This window comes from Anastrepha obliqua, chromosome 5 (assembly GCF_027943255.1).
Source record: "Anastrepha obliqua isolate idAnaObli1 chromosome 5, idAnaObli1_1.0, whole genome shotgun sequence".
NCBI classification, from domain to species: Eukaryota; Metazoa; Arthropoda; class Insecta; order Diptera; family Tephritidae; genus Anastrepha; species Anastrepha obliqua.
In genome coordinates, this window is record NC_072896.1 from 116,003,361 (window position 1) to 116,026,565 (window position 23,205).

Genomic DNA, 23,205 nt, shown 5'->3' on the forward strand with positions numbered 1-23,205 from the left:
TTCCTCTCCATGGGCGTTATCCCGAAAAAAAAAAGAAATTAAATTCTAACAGGACATTGCACGTTAGGTGTCTATGGGGATTGCTTGAATTTCTTTCGGCAAAAGCTGTCTGGAGGATGAGGTGAAAAAATCTCAGCATCTTCTCTTCAGCTGCCCTACTCTCGTCAAGCTAAGATTCAGACGACATCTGGGCTCTCACTTTTTTGCTACACCTGCAGATATTGCGGGTTTAAATATCATTCATCATCATTGAAATTCTTCAGTATCTTGAAACCGTTAATATGAACGTAAATAGCCACTGTTTGACGTCATCATTTAATCCAAAGCTGCTTCTATCTTTTTTCACCTGTCTGATTCGTTTTCGTCTTCTTTTAACAGTTTGAAGAACATAAATGTAATTTTGCCTTCGTTAACGCCCATCTTCGGCGACATTAATTTAGATAGAGTTCAATTCCACGACTTAGAAATCAGCGACTACTTTGCGTTGGTTGAGGGATTGACAAACACAGTCTCCAGATATAAATCCGTAGAGCAAATGGTGGCTATTTTAAAACATAAAATAAAGGAACGTAGCTTAACATCGGAAGCAGCCCTGAAAAATGCTTTAATTCACGAGTGGTGGGACATAAGTAGCTTGTCCACAGCGTACCATAGAGTATTTCTGCTGTTATGTTATGTTAGGGTGGACCTATTAACTTTTTTTACACTAATTCCATTTATTTGTACTGATTTATTAAAAAAAGATGATGGCTTCACTTTTTAAAACGAAAAATTCAGTCAGTAATGGGGTGCCTAATATGCCACTTTTGGCCAAGGCTGTATACTTTATACTACTACGATGATTGAGATTTTCAGCTGGGTATATTCAGGCGTGTGCATCTATCCAATTGCGTAGCCTTTTGTTTACACATATTTCACGATTTCTCAACTTGTGTGTAATTAAAATACTGACACAAAGTCGCGCATAACCTAAAAACTCGAGAAATTAACAAAAGAAGGTGGGATGAGAGTCGGCAAATACATTTTAGCTGATTTCAGATAAGTACGCACAACACAAGAATGCTACAAAATAACTCACTTAAAACGATGAAAATTCAAAATTACATTTAACTGTACACATCCGGGTGACAAAATTTTTTTTCTTTTTTTAATATGCGCATAACAAAGTACCGCATATATTAAAAAAAGTTTATGCACTTCTATTTTAACTAACCTACATAAATTCAGGACAAGTGCGGGATTGATTTGAACAGCAGATGCACGAGGAAGGATATATGTATATGTATTTAGGTATATTTGTAGATTTATGTACCTTTAGAGTACAGATGTGCCTGCATGGAAGGTATTAAACTCTGGAGTGCCTGGAACGCATTAAGGCAACTTAGAATTTCATTTATGGATGTGCAGCTTTGCACAAAAAAAATATTTGTTAGTATGCAAAATTAGTTCGGAATAAATTCGGGATTTCGGGATTACAGGAATTTGGGATCCCGTTTTATAAATTTTTCGGGACTCATTTACATATTGTATTTCAATTATGGATGCGAAGCCCTGTTTAAATAAAAAATTGTTACTATGTAAAATTTGTTCTCAAAACTTTCGGGCTTTTGGGATTACAATCCGACTTGTAAATTTGTCGGGATTTCTTTATATAAAGGGTGGTTAAATTTCAACGGCCGATGTTGAATGTGAACCATACCTAAACGTCAAGCTTTTTTCAGCATTTAATTTGACATTTTTCCATTTCAGACTAACTCAATTTGAACCGCGGATAGATACACAATCGAGCAACGCGTTAAAGTTATTCAGGCTTATTATGAAAACGGGCGATCAAATCAAAAAGCATATCATGCACTTCGTGAAGAAAATCATCTTCAGTGATGAGGCACATTTTCACCTCAAAGAATTCGTCAATAAGCAGAATTGCCGCATTTGGGCGAATGATAATTCAAGAGTGATTGTCGAAAAACCAATGCACCCACAAAGAGTGACTGTTTGGTGTGGTTTATGGGCCGGCGGCATCATTAGGCCGTATTTTTTCCAAAATGAGGTCGGTCAGGCAGTTACTGTGAATAGTGTTCGCTATCGTGAGATGATAACGAACTTTTTATGTCCCGAACTGGAAGATATGGATGTGGACGATATGTGGTTTCAATAGGACGGTGCCACATGTCACACAGCTAACGAAACAATGGCTCTTTTGCGCGAAAAATTTGATGGCCGAGTAATCTCACGGCGCGGCGATGTCAATTTTCCGCCAAGATCATGTGATTTGACACCGTTGGACTGCTTTCTTTGGGGTCATTTGAAAGAAAAGGTGTACGTCGATAAGCCAGCAACAATTCAAGAGCTAAAGGATGAGATAATTCGGCACATTAACGGCATAGAACCTCAATTATGCCTCTGAGTCATCGAAAACTTGACTTGTAAATTTTTCGACTACTTCATTTATGGAGGTGCAGTTCTGCACAAATAAAAAAGTTACTATGTAGAATTAGTTCTCAAAAATTACGGGATTACGAGATTAAAATCTCGTCTTGAAAATTTTTCTGGACTCAATGCAATGAATTTCAACCCAAAATTTAAGTTTTAATTTTTTTTTTTAAATCGGGCTTTCGGGATATTTAAAATAAACATTTTGCTTCTCGGGATTTTATTACAATAATCGGGGCTTAAAAACACCTCTGATCCGTAGCAATTTTTTTTTTTGTTTTACATTATTGGTGTAAGATTCTATAATAATTCTGAAATAAAACCCGAAATTTTTCGGGATTCTATTAAAATACTTCACAGAGCAAAATATTACATTATTGAGGTGCTTGCATTAATAAATATTTGTATGTACACGAATTTCAATCTCAATTTTAGTTCTGCAAGAACTATAATTATTATGTTATTTCGGGATTTAATGGCGTTGCTGGCATTCACAAGACACCAAAATCGATAAAATAACTTAAGTTTAGATTTTTCCAATCCATTAAAATAGTGCGCTTGGTGAGTGTCCACTTATGCTACATAGCACATGCTTACATAAATAGATTACAAATACATAGACGTCCGCACGCATACAGACATAGTTTTCTGCACATTTGTAGTAGCCTAACTTATAACTACAACCTTTGACTGGTTTACGCACCAGCTGATGGCCTCTTCCATTTAAGTTATCTCTGAGTAAAGTAAACACACTTTACCGTTATCTATTACTCATGCCCTTTACTTTAGCCACTTCAACCCCAATTGTTTCACTCGTTTGTCTGCTCACACGTTTTGGCAACTTTTCATTAATCCTAGTACTCAGCAACATCTGGAATTTTAGTTGGCGTGTAAGATTTTGGCCTAAAGAAAGTGGCTGCTAAGTTAGTTGAAAATTTATTGCATTTGAAGAGTCAATACCGTATTCTTGCTTTGGTCCACAACAAATTTAATCTCCCAGTGAGCGATTTTCTTGCGTGATATTAGAACTCTAAAAAACTCTTCCTTTGGGTGACAATTCTGGTATTTTTCTATTTTTGGACCGCCATTACCCGCCAGAAGGATAAATGGCTGCACTTGCGAGGGACTCACTTGGACAAATAATCAATAGAGTGGAGGGGTTAGAGGATGACGACCAAACGGTGGCTAATTACGTTTGTATTAACCGCTTCAAGCTACTGATGGTATTTAAGCCCGTAATATCCGCAGTTGTAGCAAAAAGGTGAGAGCCCAGATGTCTAAATCTTTGCCCGACAAAAGCAGAGCAACCTAGAAGAAGGTACTGAGCTGATTCTCCAGACAGCTTCGCAAAACATCGGACAATGACCGATATAGATACCTAACAAGTTCGAGGACTGCGACTTTGTTAGTCATAGAAGTTCCCTCGAGCGCCCCCTATCTATCAGTTGCTGGAAGGAGCTCACAACTTTGCATATTTGCGCACTAGCCAAGCGCTCGCTGAGTTGATGACCCATGTTTCCAAAAGTAGACCACAAGTTCTCAAGCGAACTCCAATCCCCTCATTTTGCGATGAAACCGTCTCCAGGATTCTCTGTCTAGCCAACTCATCAGTTCAGCAGTTTCCCTCTATGCGCCTGTGACCGAAAACTGAAATGAGCTTAATATCGAAAAACTCGGATTCAATCGAGAGAAAGAGAGAGAGAGAGCGATCAGGCATTTCCCGACCATTTCTAACGTACAAACAACGAGCCCACCGGACCCTAATTGCCGCTTGGCTGTTGGAGTAAATATTTAAGTCCTTCACAGTAATAACTAAAATTAGGCAACCAATCCACTGCTCCCTTAATTGCGGCTATGCCTGCTTGGATAATACTACAGTGTCCGGAAACCTAAATTTGAGCTTCATGGGGAGCTCCTCGCAGAATAATCCCTCAACAACTCTAGCGTCCAACTTTGAGTCATCCTTAAATATGTTTGCCATGCCCTATCTCGAAATATTACATCCCGCCCACTTTTTACTTGAGGGAATATGAATGGAAAAAGTACCGCGATGTGCCGTGACCCGCAACTTTACATTGAACCTACAATGTAACTAACAGTAAAACTCAGACCAATTTTCTCTTCAAGATAATTATTTTAGGATACTAAAAATCTTAAACCCTATCCGAGATTAAAAGGGGAAGTAGTATGAGCCCAAAACACCAAACAGGAAACCCACGTAAGCTACCTTTTTTACTAGAACCTCTTGCGATACTTTATCAAATGCTTTAGAGAAGTCAATGTAAGTGCAAGTGTGAAAATTTAGAAATAAAGATATCTCGGATGAAAGCCAGGGAACACCTAATCAGCTGAGACAGAATTTGATATAAAAAAGTCTGCAAAAATTTCATTAGTGACTTTTCTATGCTTACTGGGTTCATTTCAACTTGTGTATATAAACTCTTCTCACTTGGCTTCTTATGCACCATATACGCACATATTCATTGATAAAATTTAGGACTCCAATTTTGAATAAATTGTCCACACATAATGCACCTCTTTTATCAGTGTTTCTCCCACATTCCTATAGTAGTAGTAGTAATATTGCGACTATAAATTTGTGATTTTCTTTGAATTTCTTTTAGTTAGATGTAGCAATAACTTTTTGGTCTTCAAATCAGAAAAAGAAAGAGAAAAGCAACGCAGTAGGAAGGTCACTTGCAGCTTTGAAATTTGTACATTTATTTATTGTTATCAAAGGCCGATGAAGTCAAAAATAATCCCGAATGTTTCGTGAACTCTCGTCCTGTAACACCAAAATTTTTATAAAGGTTATGAAGAGACCATACGTGGGCTGAGGTCATAAAGTTTGGCTCAGAGCAATTAGCCCAAACTTTATATCAACTGCTGGACAACGGAGGAAATACCTAAAGAATGGAAAGAAGAAGTTATATCTAGTTACAGTACCTAAGAAAAGGCATCTTTTGCACATATATGCATCACTCTGTTAAAAGGCATTCAGAAAATTCTAGCCATTATCGTTCTCGATCGTATTTTTCCGATTTTGAACACTTTGTTAAGGACAGCGCAAAATGGCTTCAGGCCACAAAGACCCTGCGTTCATCGTGTCAACACCCTTAGAATCAACATCGAATAGTCGGCTGAATGACACTCTCCTTTGTTCTTTCTTTTGTGGACTTTGAGCGCGCATTTTATACCATAAATAGATATCCTATTTGGGAAGCACTACATTCCAGATGAAATAACGACCGAACTCAGAAAACTCTATACTGATGCAGAGTGCAACGCCCGTTTCAAAGGAAAGGGTAGCGAGACATTTGGAATAGCGAAAGAAAAACGTCAAGGCTGTGTTTTGTCACTTCTGCTTTTCAGTTATGGATGGAGTCTTAAGTAAAACTGATCGCAAAGCCCCAGATAGAATTTAATAGAATCCCCTCCAAATTTAAACGACCTGAACTATGCAGATGGCATTTGTTTCCTGTCTCACTCACTGCATGGCACTAAGAAGAAACTAGAAGCCCGTCTTGAAAATGCACTACTGGTGGGCTTAAAAGTGAATATGGCAAAAACAAACTCCGGTGATAGAACCTTAATAATTCGGGTGCATGTCAACACTGAGTCAATCGCTGATGTTGGGCAGTTCACCTATCTGGACTGTGTGCTAGCAAAGGACGGATATGCAGACGCAGATGTTATTCCCGCTTCTTCAAAGTGCATGCAACTTTCTTTAAACTGAAAAAGATATTGGATTCAAATGTTCTATTCCGGAAAACTAATCTCAGAATCTTAAATAGAAGCATTAAACCTGTTATCCTATATGGATCAGAAACTTGGAAAGTGACTGACGTGATCTGAAATAAACTGCGAGCTTTCGTAAACCAATGCCTCCTAAAAATCTTCCGGGCTTTGTGACCAAACGAAAAACTTCTCGCTGTCGCACAAGGCATATCCACTATGTTCTTCGCTCATAGAAAGTGGCTTGTCATCAATCCAACTAGCTACCTACAGTCCCTTCTGATTAATGACAGGAGGATCTATGACCAGTAACATCAGCTTTATCCATTTGGAGCCTCTCTCAGCCTGCCAAGCTCACTTGTGGGTTAGAGTAACCCGTTTGCTAACCGTCGCTTTGATGGCTGCAGAAGGGAGTAGCAGAACGAGCTCCGGACCGAAGAATTTGGCCTCAGAGCCCATCCTAGCTAAAGAGTCAGAGGTGTCGTTACCACCCACGTGTCTCGGGACTTATTTTAGCATCAGAAAATTATGTGTACCCACATAGTTCAGGCTTGATTTACAGGACTCAACCACCCTTGAAGTAGTTGGAGCGCTGCCTAAGGTCATGAGCGCAACTTTGTTGTAACTGCAGGCACATACAGATCTGCCTCTTCATCTGTTTCACACAATAAAGTTCAGTGCTTCATGAATAGCATCACCTCCGCTTGAAACACAGATGCATGCATTCCAAGAGCAAAGTGTAGTTTTGTCCCGCTGGATTCCACGTAGACACCAGAGCCGGAACCGTGCTCGGTCCTGAAGATTACAATGTTTACTTCCGTGCTATCCTAAAAGTATTTTTTCTGCTATTAAAATTCAGCCGATAGTATTTTTTGTTAACATATTCCTTTGTGGCTGGTTTGATGAATCTTCTCGCTAATTTGGGAATACGTAACAAAAATGAATTATCCTTAGTCAATTGCATAAGTATAGGCTCTTGAGAGCGTAGATTCGACTAGTTACAAATTTTTAAGGTTCTCATGGATTTCATGCAATTGAGGTTTTTCGTCAGCTATGGACTATAGTACATTCCTTTCTCTCTCTCTCTCTCTCTCTCTCTTTATTCAACCGCGGTCAAGTGTTTTATAAGTTCCAATCTGGGAATCCATTGTAAAACAAAGGGTAATCGCACATGTCCCCTGCCGACTAGTAATTCATAATAATCCTCGAACCCGCTACAGAGTGATGTCCGACTCGATTTCCTATTGAGCATTCCGTGATTTTAGGTGTGAGTAAAAATACAGCGAAACTGTTGTAGGTTCATTGAATCGTTGGACCTACATCATTTCAATCGGGTATTTCATATTTTCTATAAACTCGTGTTTGAAAGTTGAAGATTTTGACTGGAGACTTATAGAGCTTTCAGAGCTTCGAGATTCGCTGACATCCGCTTACTTGGAAACAAATTTCCGATCATTGACTTTCCTTTTACTAAATCAGAGAGCGCTTTCTTGGGAACTTTTTTAATGATCTCATCATCCTTCTTCTCCTCTTTTTTTTAAAAAGAGAATACGCGGACTTAACGATATCAAAGACGTCAGAAAAAATTCAGCGGACGCTCTACTTCATGGAAGGTGTTCGCTTTGTAGATTTGTTCCTATAAAAAATGTGCGATTCAGAGCTGAATGGTAAGCAACGTAAGCCATGTAGAACTACTTTCGTGGAAAACAAAGAAAAGCAAAGAAAAAGGGCAGCGCAGAAGTGCCGCTATCAATTGAAAAAGGCGAATAAAGGTCTTTTTTAATTAATGCGGGCTAAAGGATTAGTGAAAATCATCTAATCCGTATCCGGCTGATAGGAGGGAAAGAAAGAAAATTCAGCTACGAGGGCTGTGTTATCAGACTACCCAGTAATTCACAGTCGACCACAAACGCAATCGTGTAACAACTTCACAGGAAGGTTTGGCGTTGTTTAATCGCAATGTGGAGGAGTTTTTGCGCCGTTTTGTAACCGTGGACGAAACATGGATCCATCACCACACATCAGAGACCAAACAACAGTCGAAACAGTGGGTTTCTAAGGGTGAATCGGCTTAATAAGCACACGAAATTCAGTTTTTTCCATTTTCTCCTCAAATTACTGGGTAGTCTGATAAAGGTAGCTGTAAAACACAAACTAACTGACGCAGCACATTCAAATATTGACAGAAGTCAACTGACAGATGCCTGTGGACAGGAGCAGTATTTCTTTTTCAGTAAAGAAGTCAGAAATACAAAAAGTCACGGACTTATTGACCCGCCCTCGTATTTACGAAATATTTCAGATTGAAAACAAATTTCACAAAGTACATGAACGATAATTCTACGATCGGATAATGCAGAAAGGAACACTTGGGCATTCTCTAAGGAATATTTCTGGCAATAAAAGCGAAAAAAGTTAGAGGATCTGAAATCTCATCAAATGCGAATTAGTTGAGCTCTAATTAATTTATAAGTCAGTCATTTTTTAATCTTTTTTAACTGCAGCGGAATCATACGTGGTACGTATAAGCTTCTAACGCCCACATTTGTCACTTGTCCTCCTCCAATCCCTTTAGGTTGATGTCCATATTTCGTGCAACTCATGACAACTCAACTGCAAGCGTTTTACGCGTTAAACGATCTCTTCTCAGTCCACCTAACTGAGTTCTTGCGAGTGTTTCGAATGCCGTTGCCATAGATGACAGTAGCAAAAGCTACACCAACAACAATCAGAAACACGAAAGCAACAATAGCTACTGTACATACTTAGTAAAGTAACACATCTCGATGCACCAGCAGACTGCTGCCATTGGCACTCAAATATTGACAATCGCACAATCGCACAATCGCTCGAACATTCACATGCGCGCGCTGCATTCAAAGCATCAATGAATGCATGAGAAGGAATTTATCGCGTAAACGAAGAAATGTGAATGAAATTCGCAAACACTCCAAATGTCGCAACGTGCTGCAGGCGCCGCCAGCCACAGTGATTGTGCGGGCGGGGCGGCGGCGAAATATTTTGACTGCGATAAGGCGCTGCACCTCAATGACTGCCAAAATATGTATGTAACTGCAAGAGCGATGCTTTGTTGGTGCAATAATAGCAATGAAGGACAACGACAATTCGAAAATTCGACGCACAACAAACACCTGCGCCAGGACTTGTCTAACAACAAAACATAATGGCAGCCAAAGAGTTGACGTAGTACCAGAGTGAAAGGCTGCAATAACAAATGATATCAGCAAAATCGCATAAAGTCATCAGCAGACAAAAGCATGAAGGACAAGAAAAAGAGAAGAAATAGGAAATGAAATAATGCAGAAAGTGAAAAGGAGAAGGTTTGGCAGTGTAAGTTGCAAGATACGCCCTTGCAATGGATGCAGCGAGAAGTGGCAGCAACTGTGAAGGGGGCGAAGGAGCAAAGTGTATGAGAATGCTGTGTTCGAATCGAATTCCAAAAGCAAATACCAAAAAAAAAAATCACTGGTGAGTTTACAGTCTGCGTGCTGAGCAGTCATTCGTGCTACGCTACGATCAAGACGGTGTTGGAAAGAGCGCTGCTTCCCTTTTTAAGCAAATGGTTAAAACTACATCAGCATCGGAGCCATCCAATAGCTATAAACGCCTTTTATTCTCAGCGATAGCAAAATAAAATGTTTGCCAAAAAAAAGCAAATGCCAAAGAAAAATGTGTTTAACCAAATAGTCTTCAATGCTGAGCATTGCTGCACGTTGGCTTAAAGCAGTGTTCATGGAAGTAAGTGAAATAAATTAGTATCACGGCCTTCTGCATTCTGCTACTGGCTCTAACTACTACTCCTGGCTCTGCTCAGCACTATCCTGTTGTTTAGGCGCGCACTTTTTCATTTTGTTGCTGCTTCTGCTGGTGCCACGTAAACATTTATGACCAAAATTTTGCTGATGCCAATGCCAGTCTGATGGTACTTTTTCTTTGTTCGCTGTGTGATGCCAATTTTGGCCGAATTCTTTCCTACACCGGACTATCCTTGATGTTGCTGCTTTTTGCGCTGGTAAAGCCGTCAAACATTCGACACATTGCTGACGCTGATTGCAGCTTTACTTTTCCATTTCTTTTATGTGCAAAAAATGGCCAGAAATATTCTTTACCAATTCGATTTTCGTTGTTTTATTTTCATTCATATTTACTTTTGTTCGTATTTGCATTATCACACTTCCGAATGATTTGTGCTGTTTGTATTGGAATTTGCGCATTTTCACTTCAACACACAAAATTAGCTCGCGACTGCAGTGCCATTGTAAATATAAAATAAGAGAAGAAAAAATTACAAAATAGTTTTTCATAAACAGAAAATAGTTTTTTATGAGGAGCTTTTTCATGGCAGAAATACACTGAGATGACATAAGATGAGATGAGATGAGATGAGATGAGATGAGATGAGATGAGATGAGATGAGATGAGATGAGATGAGATGAGATGAGATGAGATGAGATGAGATGAGATGAGATGAGATGAGATGAGATGAGATGAGATGAGATGAGATGAGATGAGATGAGATGAGATGAGATGAGATGAGATGAGATGAGATGAGATGAGATGAGATGAGATGAGATGAGATGAGATGAGATGAGATGAGATGAGATGAGATGAGATGAGATGAGATGAGATGAGGTGAGGTGAGATGAGAAGAAAAGAGAAGAGATGAGATGAGATGAGATGCGATGAGATGAGATGAGATGAGATGAGATGAGATGAGATGAGATGAGATGAGATGAGATGAGATGAGATGAGATGAGATGAGATGAGATGAGATGAGATGAGATGAGATGAGATGAGATGAGATGAGATGAGATGAGATGAGATGAGATGAGATGAGATGAGATGAGATGAGATGAGATGAGATGAGATGAGATGAGATGAGATGAGATGAGATGAGATGAGATGAGATGAGATGAGATGAGATGAGATGAGATGAGGTGAGAAGAAAAGAGAAGAGAAGAGATGAGATGAGATGAGATGAGATGAGATGAGATGCGATGAGATGAGATGAGATGAGATGAGATGAGATGAGATGAGATGAGATGAGATGAGATGAGATGAGATGAGATGAGATGAGATGAAATAAGATGTGTTAGCTAAGAAAAGATAGGAAACGAAAATCATAAAATAAGCTAGTAATAATAAAATAAAAAATAACGGTTTTGACTGAGTTGTTTAAGGTTTCCCAATCTTCTTCCATATTGTCGGCTGCTTTTGTCTCCTTAGCTCTTTTTCAATTTTCGTCTGGATCCGCTACTTAATAAGCTTTCAATTTTTTCCTATTTGCTCCTTTCTTTCAAGACGTTCAAGAGACTTCTACACATACTATACTCCTCATTATTTCTTAGTAGAAAGGCCTATTCGATGAAGATTCGAACTGAGAGTATACCCTGAGTCATTTTACTGACCGAATTTAGTCTAAGAAACTAGTCTGTCTAAAGCAACGGCATTTACGACACTCTGAGTATCCAGTATCATTTATTAAACACCCACATGTAGAGTAGCTAAAACTACCAAATGGATCCAGCTTCAACCGAACAGTGTAGTACTAAGGACCCCTTCCAACACGTCGACGATCTCCTTTCCTACAATCGCTCAGTCATAAAATTCCAAACTGACTATTACTGCTTTTTTTCTTTCTAGAAGCTGAAACTAGCTTAGTCTTCTTTAAGCGTTTGGCTGATGACAATAAAATCTATTTTTAAATCGCTCGCGCATCGGCACCCAAGTCACTGTAGACAGTTGTGATTTCGAGGATGTAAGAGACTTTCTTTATCAAGGAACAAACAATAATGCCAATAATAATGACAGCCTTGATATCCAACAGAGAATCTCTCTTGCCAACAAGAGACGAACAAAATTAACACTCTACAAGGCTCTCATCGTGCATGTCCTATCGTATGGCACAGAAGCTCGGACTATGATAATATCCAATGAGGCGACACGTGGAGAATTTGTGAGAAAGATTATGCGGAAGACTTTTGGACCTTTGCACGTGAGTGATGGCGAGTATCGTAGGCGATGGAACAATGAGGTGTATGAGCTTTACGACGACATGGACTTTGCGCAACGAATAAAGATGCAGCGGCTTTGTTGCCACCTAAATAGAACTCCGAGGTCTGAAGAGTGTACTCCACTTTTCAAAACTTCTCCGTCTGGGAGTCTGAATAGGATTTTTTTCAAGCATTGAATCAGAAATCTGGCACTTTTTCTACTCAGGGACTTATCACAATACGTTATGCTAATATCCGATTGGATATTTGCAGTTGCAGTCCTTCAAAGCTGCCGCTACTGTTTCTGTGAAGATTTTAAGAGCAAGACTTAGGACAAGTTGCCCTCAATGTTATGATCTGAAACCAAGTCGGGCTCTGCGGTTCACCTATTCGCAACACGACACCACAAATGTTTATATATACAGGAAAAAATGCTTTGCAATTGCCAAGAAGTGCAATTAATCAATAGGGAAAGATACAATGATGACAACAAAAACAAATAGGTTGGATGTGTGTGTTAAAAGTTAAACATACAATCGAATTCTCATCAATTAAAAGTCCCCGATTCCAGTCAAATGTCATTGTGAGTTGTTCTCACGCACTCGCAAATTTAATCGGAGATAAACAACAAAAACGGCACAAAGTAACACAAAGAGATTCGCAACAGCTGCAGCAGAATGGCTTAGTGGGAGCAAAAATGGCGAGGAGAGATAAATTACCAAACACGTGTTGGCCATGTATGCGTGAACTCAAACAATAATAAATAAATAAATGCAATTAATTATTCTTACTACCAATAAAGGACACACGCGCAAGTTGTAAATATCAAAAGCTATGTAAGTATTAAAAATAAAAAAAAAACATTGAGCTTGAAAAAATTCCATTCATCGGCTTTACATAGTGAAGGGTAGAACAGCTTGGCCAAAAATTATAGATATACTGAAAATTATCATCGAATGAAAGCTACTGAAATGGGTCAACAAGCAAATTGAGACAGCTCAACCCACTCCTCTGTATTATCGAATGTTTGAGCTTTCGTTTAATTTCGCAAATGAAAAATTTCGACAGCATTATTACAAAATAGCGGAGGTTGGAATGTTTCATAATCGAAATGCAAGTTACCACTTCCCACAAATAGCATTGAAAGGTGGCATGCAACGGCTGTGGGTGCACAAATTTATGATACATACAGGGTTACCGGTACACTCGTGCTAGATACTTAACATCGATTTTGCATCTCATGTACAAAAGTTGTTGAAGAAAGGATTTAATCTTACAATAAAGAAGAAGAAGATGAAAAAAAAATTGGAAAGTATTTAAAAAACATGAATGAGAGTTTTTATCAGAAATAGGGATAGTCATATCGAGTTCTTCTTCTTCTTTCATAGCGTTACAACACGGGCTGCTTCAAAGCTTCCTTCAAAATGATGGAAATCGAATTTTTTTTATTTTATTTTTTTTTATTTTATTAAATTTATATAACAAAACTAGTTTTATTACATAAATATCAAAACGCAGCACTGGCTACGAGGCCTTCAGCCGCCACTTTAATTAAAGTTACATATGAGTAAAAACTATTTGCCAAGTGTTAGTATCTTAAATATATTTTAACAAGTCATTGTTTTTCAAGAAGTTATATATTGTAATAATATTTTCATCCGAGGGTGTTTTAAGCAGTTTTATGATATCAACGTTGTCATAGCTGGCTGATGAATTGTGCAGGATCGGGCAGAGAGTAAGTAAATGTTTGATAGTGACGGTGTGGTTACAAAGAGGACATTTGGAAGGACTATCACCTGACAGTAAGTGGGCATGTGTTATAATAGTGTGTCCAATTCTTAATCTGGTAAATGCCCTCATGGCACTTGTGGGTAAAGATGATGTATAAGTAATTCGCTTTTTGTCTTCATTAATTTCTGTGTAATGGTGTTTGTATGTATTCCAATCGCTTGCACTTCTTGGTATCTTATATGTTTGACTAGGTTGGGAATGTCGGATTTGGTTAGAATGTCGTAGACTAAAGTAGGTGTCCTTATAACATTTTTTGCAGCAGCGTCTGCATAGTAGTTTCCTTTTATTCCAGCGTGACCCGGAATCCAAGTAAGGTTAATTTTTCGAGGAGCACCGATGGCCATGTATCTAATTGATTCAATTATTGGATTGTGGTTGGATGGAGACGTTATTGCTGACATACGTGATTTACTATCCGTGCATATTAGAAATTTTCCTTTAGTTTTCCTAGCGTAGTGGACTGCATTTAGAATTGCAGACGCTTCAGCGGTAAAGATAGAACACATTGTAGGAAGAAGCCAGTTACAGATTAATTCGCCAGTGTCAGTAACAACTGCAAACGAGGTAGATTCTGCAGACTTGGAGCCATCCGTGAATAGTAACTTCCAGCCATTACTTAGGTATTTGGATTTTAGTTCAGTAAAGGTTTGTTGAAAAACTTCGTTTGGTGTGTTTTGTTTAGATAACATCAACAGTTTGTTGGGAGGAAGTATGTCATTGATCTTCCAAGGTGGATGGCTTTTTATAGTCTTCAGCTTTATGTTGGATAAAATATTATTTTTTGTAGCAAAATCTAAGCACCTCATAATAGCTGAATGCATTCTAGGTATTTTAGTTTTGCGTATGGCTCGTGTGAAAGTTTTGTGAAGTAGTGGATTAGGGTTGTCTACCGCTTTCGCAAAAAGTTGGCGCGTGAGATCAATAATTCTATTTGGAATGCTGGGTAGTCCTGATTCAGCAAGAATGGTGTTGGTAGGTGAGGTTGGAAATGCCCTGAGACTCCGTCGTATTGCGCAATGGTATGGTGCATTCAACATTTTGATATTAGATTTTGAGCAGTTTCCATATATAGGGAGCCCGTAATCATAGGAAATCGAATTATAACGAATAAAAAAGTTTAAATTGTTAAGTTATTTGCTTTAGTCACGTATTTTATTTTTCCCTACTTATGAAATTTTATTATACCTTGCACTAGTCGAGCCCTTAGTCTTTGGACTAAATAGCCAATAGGGTAGTAAAGTCCTTTCTTGGCAAACAAAACTAATACGCTATAAGGTTCTCATCGTGACCGTTCTAACGTATGGCGCAGAAGCTTGGATGATGACAGCATCCGATGAAGTGTCCCTCGGAGTGTTTGTGAGAAAGATTCTGAGGAAGATTTTTAGACCATTGCACTTTGTTGACGGCGATTATTGTGCTGAATGAGCTTTACGAAGACATAGCGAAGTCCATAAAGATCCAGCGCCTTCGTTGTCTGAATCATATCGTCCGAATGGATACAAACACTACGGTCCTCAAAATATTCGATGCGATATCAGCTGATGGTAGCAGAGGAAAAGGGGGACTCCTTCTCTGCGTTGGAAATGTGGGCTGGAGAAGGACTTGGCTGCACGCCGTATTTCCAACTGGCGTCGGTTAGCATGAGAAAGAAACGTCTGTTGCCCTTCGCTAAACTCGGCCAAATTCGCTTAAGCGTCTGTCGCGCCAATCAAGAAAAGAAAGAAGTCGAGCTCGCACTCCGCCTATGTGTTATTTCTTTAATTTAAGTTTTCTACCATTTCGGATAGCTAAAAAAACATACTATTTCTTGAAATAATTCGCAGAATAAAATGCATACAAAATTTACTGTTTTAGTGATTTGATGTAGGAAACACTTAGCGAAAAAACGTAAATTTATGAAGCCGCCATTTTTAACTGTCTGGGCTTTGTTCAAATTTTATTCATGCTTTTTCTGCCTGAAACAACTTTTTCTACTAAACAAATGAATTAGAAATTACATAAATAATTATAAAGGGTTTTCCAATAATAGCTGTTACAGGTGAATGGATTGCGCTATCGAGAGATGATTAATGATTTTTTATAACCGGATTTGAATGGTATTGATCTGGACAACGTTTATTTTCAACAAGACGGCGCGCCGCGGCGCTACATGCCACACAAGCAACGAAACCATTGACCGTTTACGGGAAAAGTTTCCGGACCGTATTAGCTTTCGAAGAGGTGATCACAATTGGCCACCGAGATCTTGTGATTTAACACCTTGTGACTTTTTTCTTTGGTGCCACGTGAAAGGGAAGGTCTACGCCAACAGCTCAGGGTTGGTTTAAGATCTCAAAGATGTCAAAGGTGGAATTCGTAAGGCTATCGAGGTCATAGGGCAGCCACTTTGCAATTCGATTATAGAAAACTTCATGAAAAGGATATTGTAAGCGTGGTCGTGGTGGTCATTTGCCTGATGTTATTTTTCACTATTAACGGCATACTTTCCTCTTTGTGAATGAAATAAACATCCGAACATTTATATTATCGTAAAAAAAGCATTTTTCTTTGAATATCAAAATAACACCCCTGTTTGGAAAACCCTATATCTTCAAGTATCGGGGAGAACGTTTCTGGGAACTCTGCATATCAACAGATTTCAAAATAGATTTTTTCTTTCTACATTAATTTTTTCAATAAATGTAAATAAGAAACAACAAAAAATTGGAAAATTTTGCGAACGGTTTAATAAATAGAAACTGTACGTCGTTTTTACAAAATTAGTTCCGCGTATGGAAAACGATTTTAAGCAGAGTCCCTATTTATATAAACACACCCTAAAGGTTAAAGAATGTCAGTATATGAGTTCAACCGTATACCCATGTGACTAGACTGGCTTTTTCATGAATTTAACAGATTTCTATTATCGCTAACGACTTGAGCTTCCCCGTAGCTTCCTACAATTTAATATTCTATCGATTTATAGGTATAACCTTTTAAATAAGGAGCAGAATACCTCAAATTCCAGAGCACAGAGAAAAGAAAGGATTTGGGAAAAAGTAATATTCACGGAAGAATCTTTCTTTTGGGCGAATAGTCGCATACGTCGGATCTGCTGTACTAACGATAACACGGTGCTACAGTGAATCAAAACTTTTGAAGTGACATGAAGAGCACTGTAGATTTAGCCGAGAACGACGCGGAACCGTGTTCAAAAAATTCTTAACACCCTCAATTTTTTATTTATCGTTAAAAAACCAGCACTTAAAAACTCGTAGCTCGTCTGCATTTTATTCGATTTCCAATCTTGAAAGAGTTTTGTTGAGGTAAATGTTAGTTCTTCTGACGTATGTCTTCTATTTTTCGCGCTAAGCAAAAATAACCACTGACTTTTCAACACAAAACTTAAATTGTAGTCAATTTTTCCAATTTTTGCGAGTTTAACGAGATGTTGTCGATAATATTGAAATGAAAGGTTTATTTATTAGTAGAAAGTCTTATAGCTGTGTGTATTCCGAATGTAAAAAGCATTTAATTTCAAAAATCGATCAAAATGTGTCGAAGTAACGGATTTTTTTGCAAAGCCCAAAATCAGGAAACTGAACGTTTTGTTCACGGCTTTCATATTGGCAAATTTAATGCGGTTCTCCGTTATTATTCGCGAAATACGGGTAGAATTAAGCATATTTACTCATACCTGTGTCCATTCCGAATCTAGCAAGCATTATTTCATCAAAATTGATAAGAAACTTTAAGTGAAGAACGTTTTTGTAGAAATAAAATAAAAACAAAACATTCTCGAGTTGAGCAGAGACCGTAGAAGAGTATCGTCAAAACAAAAAAATAATGCAAAAAGTAACGCAATTTGCTGACTTACTTCTGCAATTTTCTGACTTACCCGGACGTAGTATTACCTAACTAAACCTCACCTAACCTAATGTTATCGAAATAAATCCAACCGTACACAATGTGAGACAATTTGCATTGCAAAAGGAAGTCATTTTGATTAGTTTGCAATGCCAACCTATCCAACCTATCCAAACTCGACGTTACCTTGAATAACTTATCCTAATCTCACTTCACTAAATAGAACCCTAAGTAACACAATTCAACCGATTGCATTGTACATCTATGTGTACTCGATTCAAAACATCTACAAATAAACGTAACGTATCTTTACCTAGCATAACACAAAATAACATAACCTTACAGGAAATTCGCAACTTAACTCAACCTAAGCAAACTTCATTAACCTGAACGAATCTAACGCAACCTGAGCTGAGTTTTTTCATGTAATACAAGACGGGTAATTTGAACATAAAATACTGTTAAACAAATTCTGATTTATGTTTACTTAATACACTTAGGTAAGATTAGGTTAGGTTGGGTTAGATGCACTTATGCTAAGTTTTAATAGGTCTTGATCATTCAAGAGTGATGATTTTTCACACTCATTAAATTGTACATGCCTACCAGCAAATTGCAAACGGTTCTGAAAATGAAAAATAGCTTATTTCGAGAACATTTCATTGGAGTTAAAAAATATGTACATATATATTTGTGGTGCCCATTGGAGAATAGTGGCCAAAAAATTGCATCACATTGAAAATAATGTGGAAAAATTGCACAAATTAGAGCTTGTTGTTGAAAATTTCTTTTGAACGTCAATCGTTCAATCTTAGAATTATATACATTAGGGCGGGTCGAGTTAAAAATCGCTCATTGCTCTGTGAAAATCGTATTCTAGGGATCAAAATAATAAACTTTGCCGAAGGAACCATACCTCTAAAACGAATTCTGATGTCCCCCAATTTGGGTCGAACGAAAAATCCCACTTTGACCCATTTAGAGTGCTCCAATCGAGTCCAAATGTATGACCGACCCCCACTAACTTTGGACGGCCGATCCACCCATGCCAGTGGCACACCCCCTGGAACTCCCCTAGGTGGCTCCCCATACAATCATTTCAAAATATCACCGTTTTTGGCCTTTACATGAGAAAAGAAACTAAAAATTTCAACCAAAATTGGGGGACATCAGAATTCGTTTTAGAGGTATGGTTCCTTCGGTAAAGTTTATTATTTTGATCCCTAAAATATGATTTTCACAGAGCAATGGGCGATTTTTTTGCCTCCCCACAAATCGACCCGGCCTAATATACATTCATAACGCACATACACCCCCTTCCAAACACCATATTTAAATAAAAAATCGGTTGAAAAATGGGTTAGTTATGTATTTTTACTTCATCAAAAACGTCATAAATCGGTTTTTTAACAATAAATAAAAAAATTTGAGGATTTATAGCACCGTGTAATCAACACGCTCAACGAACTGCAAAGCATCCAGTTAAGGTTCATGTTTGTGGCGCTTCTCCGAAAAATAATTGAACCAAATATTTGTGATTACCGAGGCCTGAAGTCAACTCTATTGGAAATATTTAGGAAATAGGCAAATAAGATAAATCAAAGCAAAATCGACTGATTTGGAGGTCCGCAACTTGCACAGAAATGAACACAATGTATGCGTCGAAGACCTGAAGCCAATATATAGCAGCTAATGGCTTCACGTCTTGGACTCATAAACATTTATTGAATATATTGCATATAATAAATATTACAAACCCATGCAATTCAGTTTATTAGAATCGAATTGGTGAAATAGTCTCTATGTTTAGACAGGCAGCCTGTATATTTTGAAGTAACTCACACTGTTGGCGGCGGCCCTTGGCAGAACTTGCGACACCTCGGTTATCAAATCAAAAATTTTGTTGGTGGAGCTCCCACGAGGGTCAGTGTTCCTCAGTTCCTTCAATAAAATTTACGATGGAGCTGGGTTGGGCTGAGCGAATGTACGTTTCTTCTGGCCGTACCAGGCCAGGATGTCTACAGCTTCTTCTCGTTATGGCCTTGCATTCGCAATGAAAGTGTATTGGAGTTTCTCGACAAGTGAACTACATAACCGTAAGTTTCTTAAAATTAAAAGATTTTGGAATTACTTTTCAGGTTGCTTTTTTAGATGTTAACGAGGTGGAATTACATCAGCAATTTCGTAATTAATGTAGTTTATGGATGTAGTTACCCCAACCGCTATTAATTTGAACCCTTTTAATTACACCCAGTTACAGAATTATAAACACATAAACACAACACTATTCCATATAAAAATATAGCTCATACTACAACAAAAACCATGAACCCTTTGTTTCAAATGTTGTGCAAGTTAAAAAAAAAACTGTTCCAATTTTCTTCACAAATCTCACTTATAATTATAAATTTTATAATTTTTTCGAGATTAAGTTTTTTAACCTATTCAGTTTTAGTGCAAGTGCAAAATTCAACTGACTACAAAATACCGTTGATTTTTGGCAATTTTTCTTAGAGGTGTCTCGCCTGTTTTTCCAATTGCTCGAATTTTCCGCTTCAATATCACTTCTCGAGGCCCTTGGAAAAGAGTTGGCGCTAAAAAAATATATTTTGAGGGAAGTCCCTTTTTCATCTCGGCGGCTATGTTAACAAATAAATTTTAGGCTCGAAAACTCTCTCCATAGTCAAGAAGTCAAACATTTCTTCTGTTTGGCGTAGCCAAGAATGATAGAAAGAGATTGCGCCCATCAGAGAGTGCGTGACGTCACGTTTTTCCGAGTTGTGCAGTATTGCCAACCATTTGCTCTTCGCAATAAATTTAGTGCTTTTTTATACCGAAAATGCGAAAACTTTGAAGTTTCGTGCTTGTTTTTTTTTTTAATTTAAAGCTGCGGAAACTTTAAGTTAAAAAAAAACTGTATTATTATACAAAAGAAGGTTAAAAAGGGCCACTCTGAGAAGATTTTAGTGCTAATGAAAATTCGTCGGTTCTTATAAAATTTGATATTTTGAAAGTGTGAATTTAATTTTTCGCTCCTTTTAAGGTTATGCAAGAATATTAAATGCCCCTCTCTCAACTCTTCTTAAGATTGAAAACCTTTTTACACATTTTAAAAGGCGTTTGAATTTACTGAATGCGGATTAAAACCATAGAGGTGTAATCGTTTCGTCCGGCCATCAATCCTTAGTGGGACATAGGGCAATAAAAGGAATACATCATTGTAAAAATAAGCCACAAATACCAGAAAATACTGAACAAACCATAATGACATTTTTACAAAAAGAATACCTTATCTAGTTACATAACCTCAAATATAGCAAAACAGTCGTCTCCTTAACAAAAGAGTCTCGCTTAACAAAAAAAACTCATAAATTAAATTGTGCATAAGCATAACACATTTATTTAAAAAAAAAACGCACATTCTAAAGACAATTTGTCACGCATGCAAAGTTCTTTAAGTGATTCAATAAAAATTTGTTGTATTATTTTTTTGAATGGGCATTTTAGTGCGTTTTTATATCCAAAGCTGGGCAACACTGCTGTAGCGATAGAGAGATTTGACTGCCGAAAGAAGAAGAACACCAACAACACCTGCACTCGCGGGCAATGCCACCAGATGTTAAAAAAAAGTAAAGCTAAATAAAACTGAGTGAATTATTTAAATAATTATTAAAACATGTATATTTTACAAAATTATAAACATGACATTTTAATTAGAACAGCTAGAAAAATGTCATGAAGAAAGAACTAAAACTCCGAGACTAAATAACAAAAAAAAATGCTAAATCAAGTTACGAAAATGGAAATCTGGCCATACTGGAGCTAAAATCACGTAACTAGTTGTCAAATTCGCTGAGAGCAAAGTAACGGGACCACGATGGGCGCCATCTCATTATTCTTTCCATCATGGGCGTAGCGGCATCATTGAGGATACATTATAATTTTTTTTTTTTGCTATAGAGGCATTCTAACTAATTTGACAGCACATTTGAGGAATTTCATGTAGAGCAAAATGGCTCCACGCGTCACACAAGCCGTTCCCAATCGATTGGAAGGTTTAGTGGTGTCAGCTTATCTCCAGGAAACTGCCGTTCGACATGAACAAATCTTTTTAGTCAATAGATTTACATTTTTTCTCAGGAAAATCATTGAATAATTAATATCTAATGAAGTATTTTCTAGCAAATTTTATAGAAAAAACAGGTTCTTGCGAAAATGGAAAGTGGTGAAAAGTTAAAGTGCGTTTCCCAGTCAAAGGAATCACACTTAATAAGTCCCTAAAAGTTAATCAATCAGTTGATAAGCAATGCTAATATTCGCCCCACGAATAATATCAAAATGATTACGACCAAAATTAGTTAATTATAATCAAAATGATGTGTTTTGTGGGTAACAAGCAAACGGGAGTTTTGGGAGTTGGTATCTTCTGAAGCCTTTCACACATCTCTTGGGTGCCACGTATATTGAAGAGGTCACGCCTCATTTTCAATCATAAAGTTGTGAAGAAAAGTTCTGCCACTTTGACGTCCTCCTGCTGATGCCCTTCTAATATTAAAAAAAAACAATTTTTGGTCGTCAGTTTGGTAGCCCAAAGGCAAATTCGGGATGCAACAAATTATTGCCTTAAATTGCTCATTTTTACCCTAGGAAATTTTATAAAGATTCTGAATAGTCTGATGAAATCTACAGTGATCACAAATTTCGCAGCGATAGATATGCCAATCCACAAATAAATAAATAAAATAAATTTTTATTTCTTTTTTTTTTTACTTTTTTTATTATACATATTAAAAATTACCACCAGCAAAAAAATACCTTTTTCAAGGCATCAAGTTAAACCATTCAACTTGAAATGTTGCAAGGTGCAAGTTTTGATTTTGCGCTTTCGATTCAGCGCCATTTATCAAAAATCAGCACTAAGAAGCAGCATCAAAAAGAGAAAATATGGTATGCATGTGTGTGTGTTTGAAAAAAGTGGTGAAACATGCGTTTGTAGCACTTTCCACAAAAGTGCTGCCTTTCGGCAATTTTCTTTTGGCAAACCATCAAAATAAACTCAAAGTTCAATATTTGCTTACAATAAATAACATGCCCGCGCACACAGCCACACGTACAGTGGCAGAACGCAATCGTATATATCAGACGGTACTGTCTAAGCAAAGGCGCAGCTTACACACACACACACACATCCATGTGTTCGCAAGCACAAAAATGCAATTGCACAAAAGTAAACGAATTTCGCATCACATTTGTATTACAACTTTCAATTCTGCGCTGCCACCATTCGTTTCAAGTCAATTTCTCTGGATTTCTTTAGTTGGCTGCGGTTTTCCGCTAGCGCTGCTATGTTGCACAGTAGTTCATGATGGGAGAAGTCGCACATAGA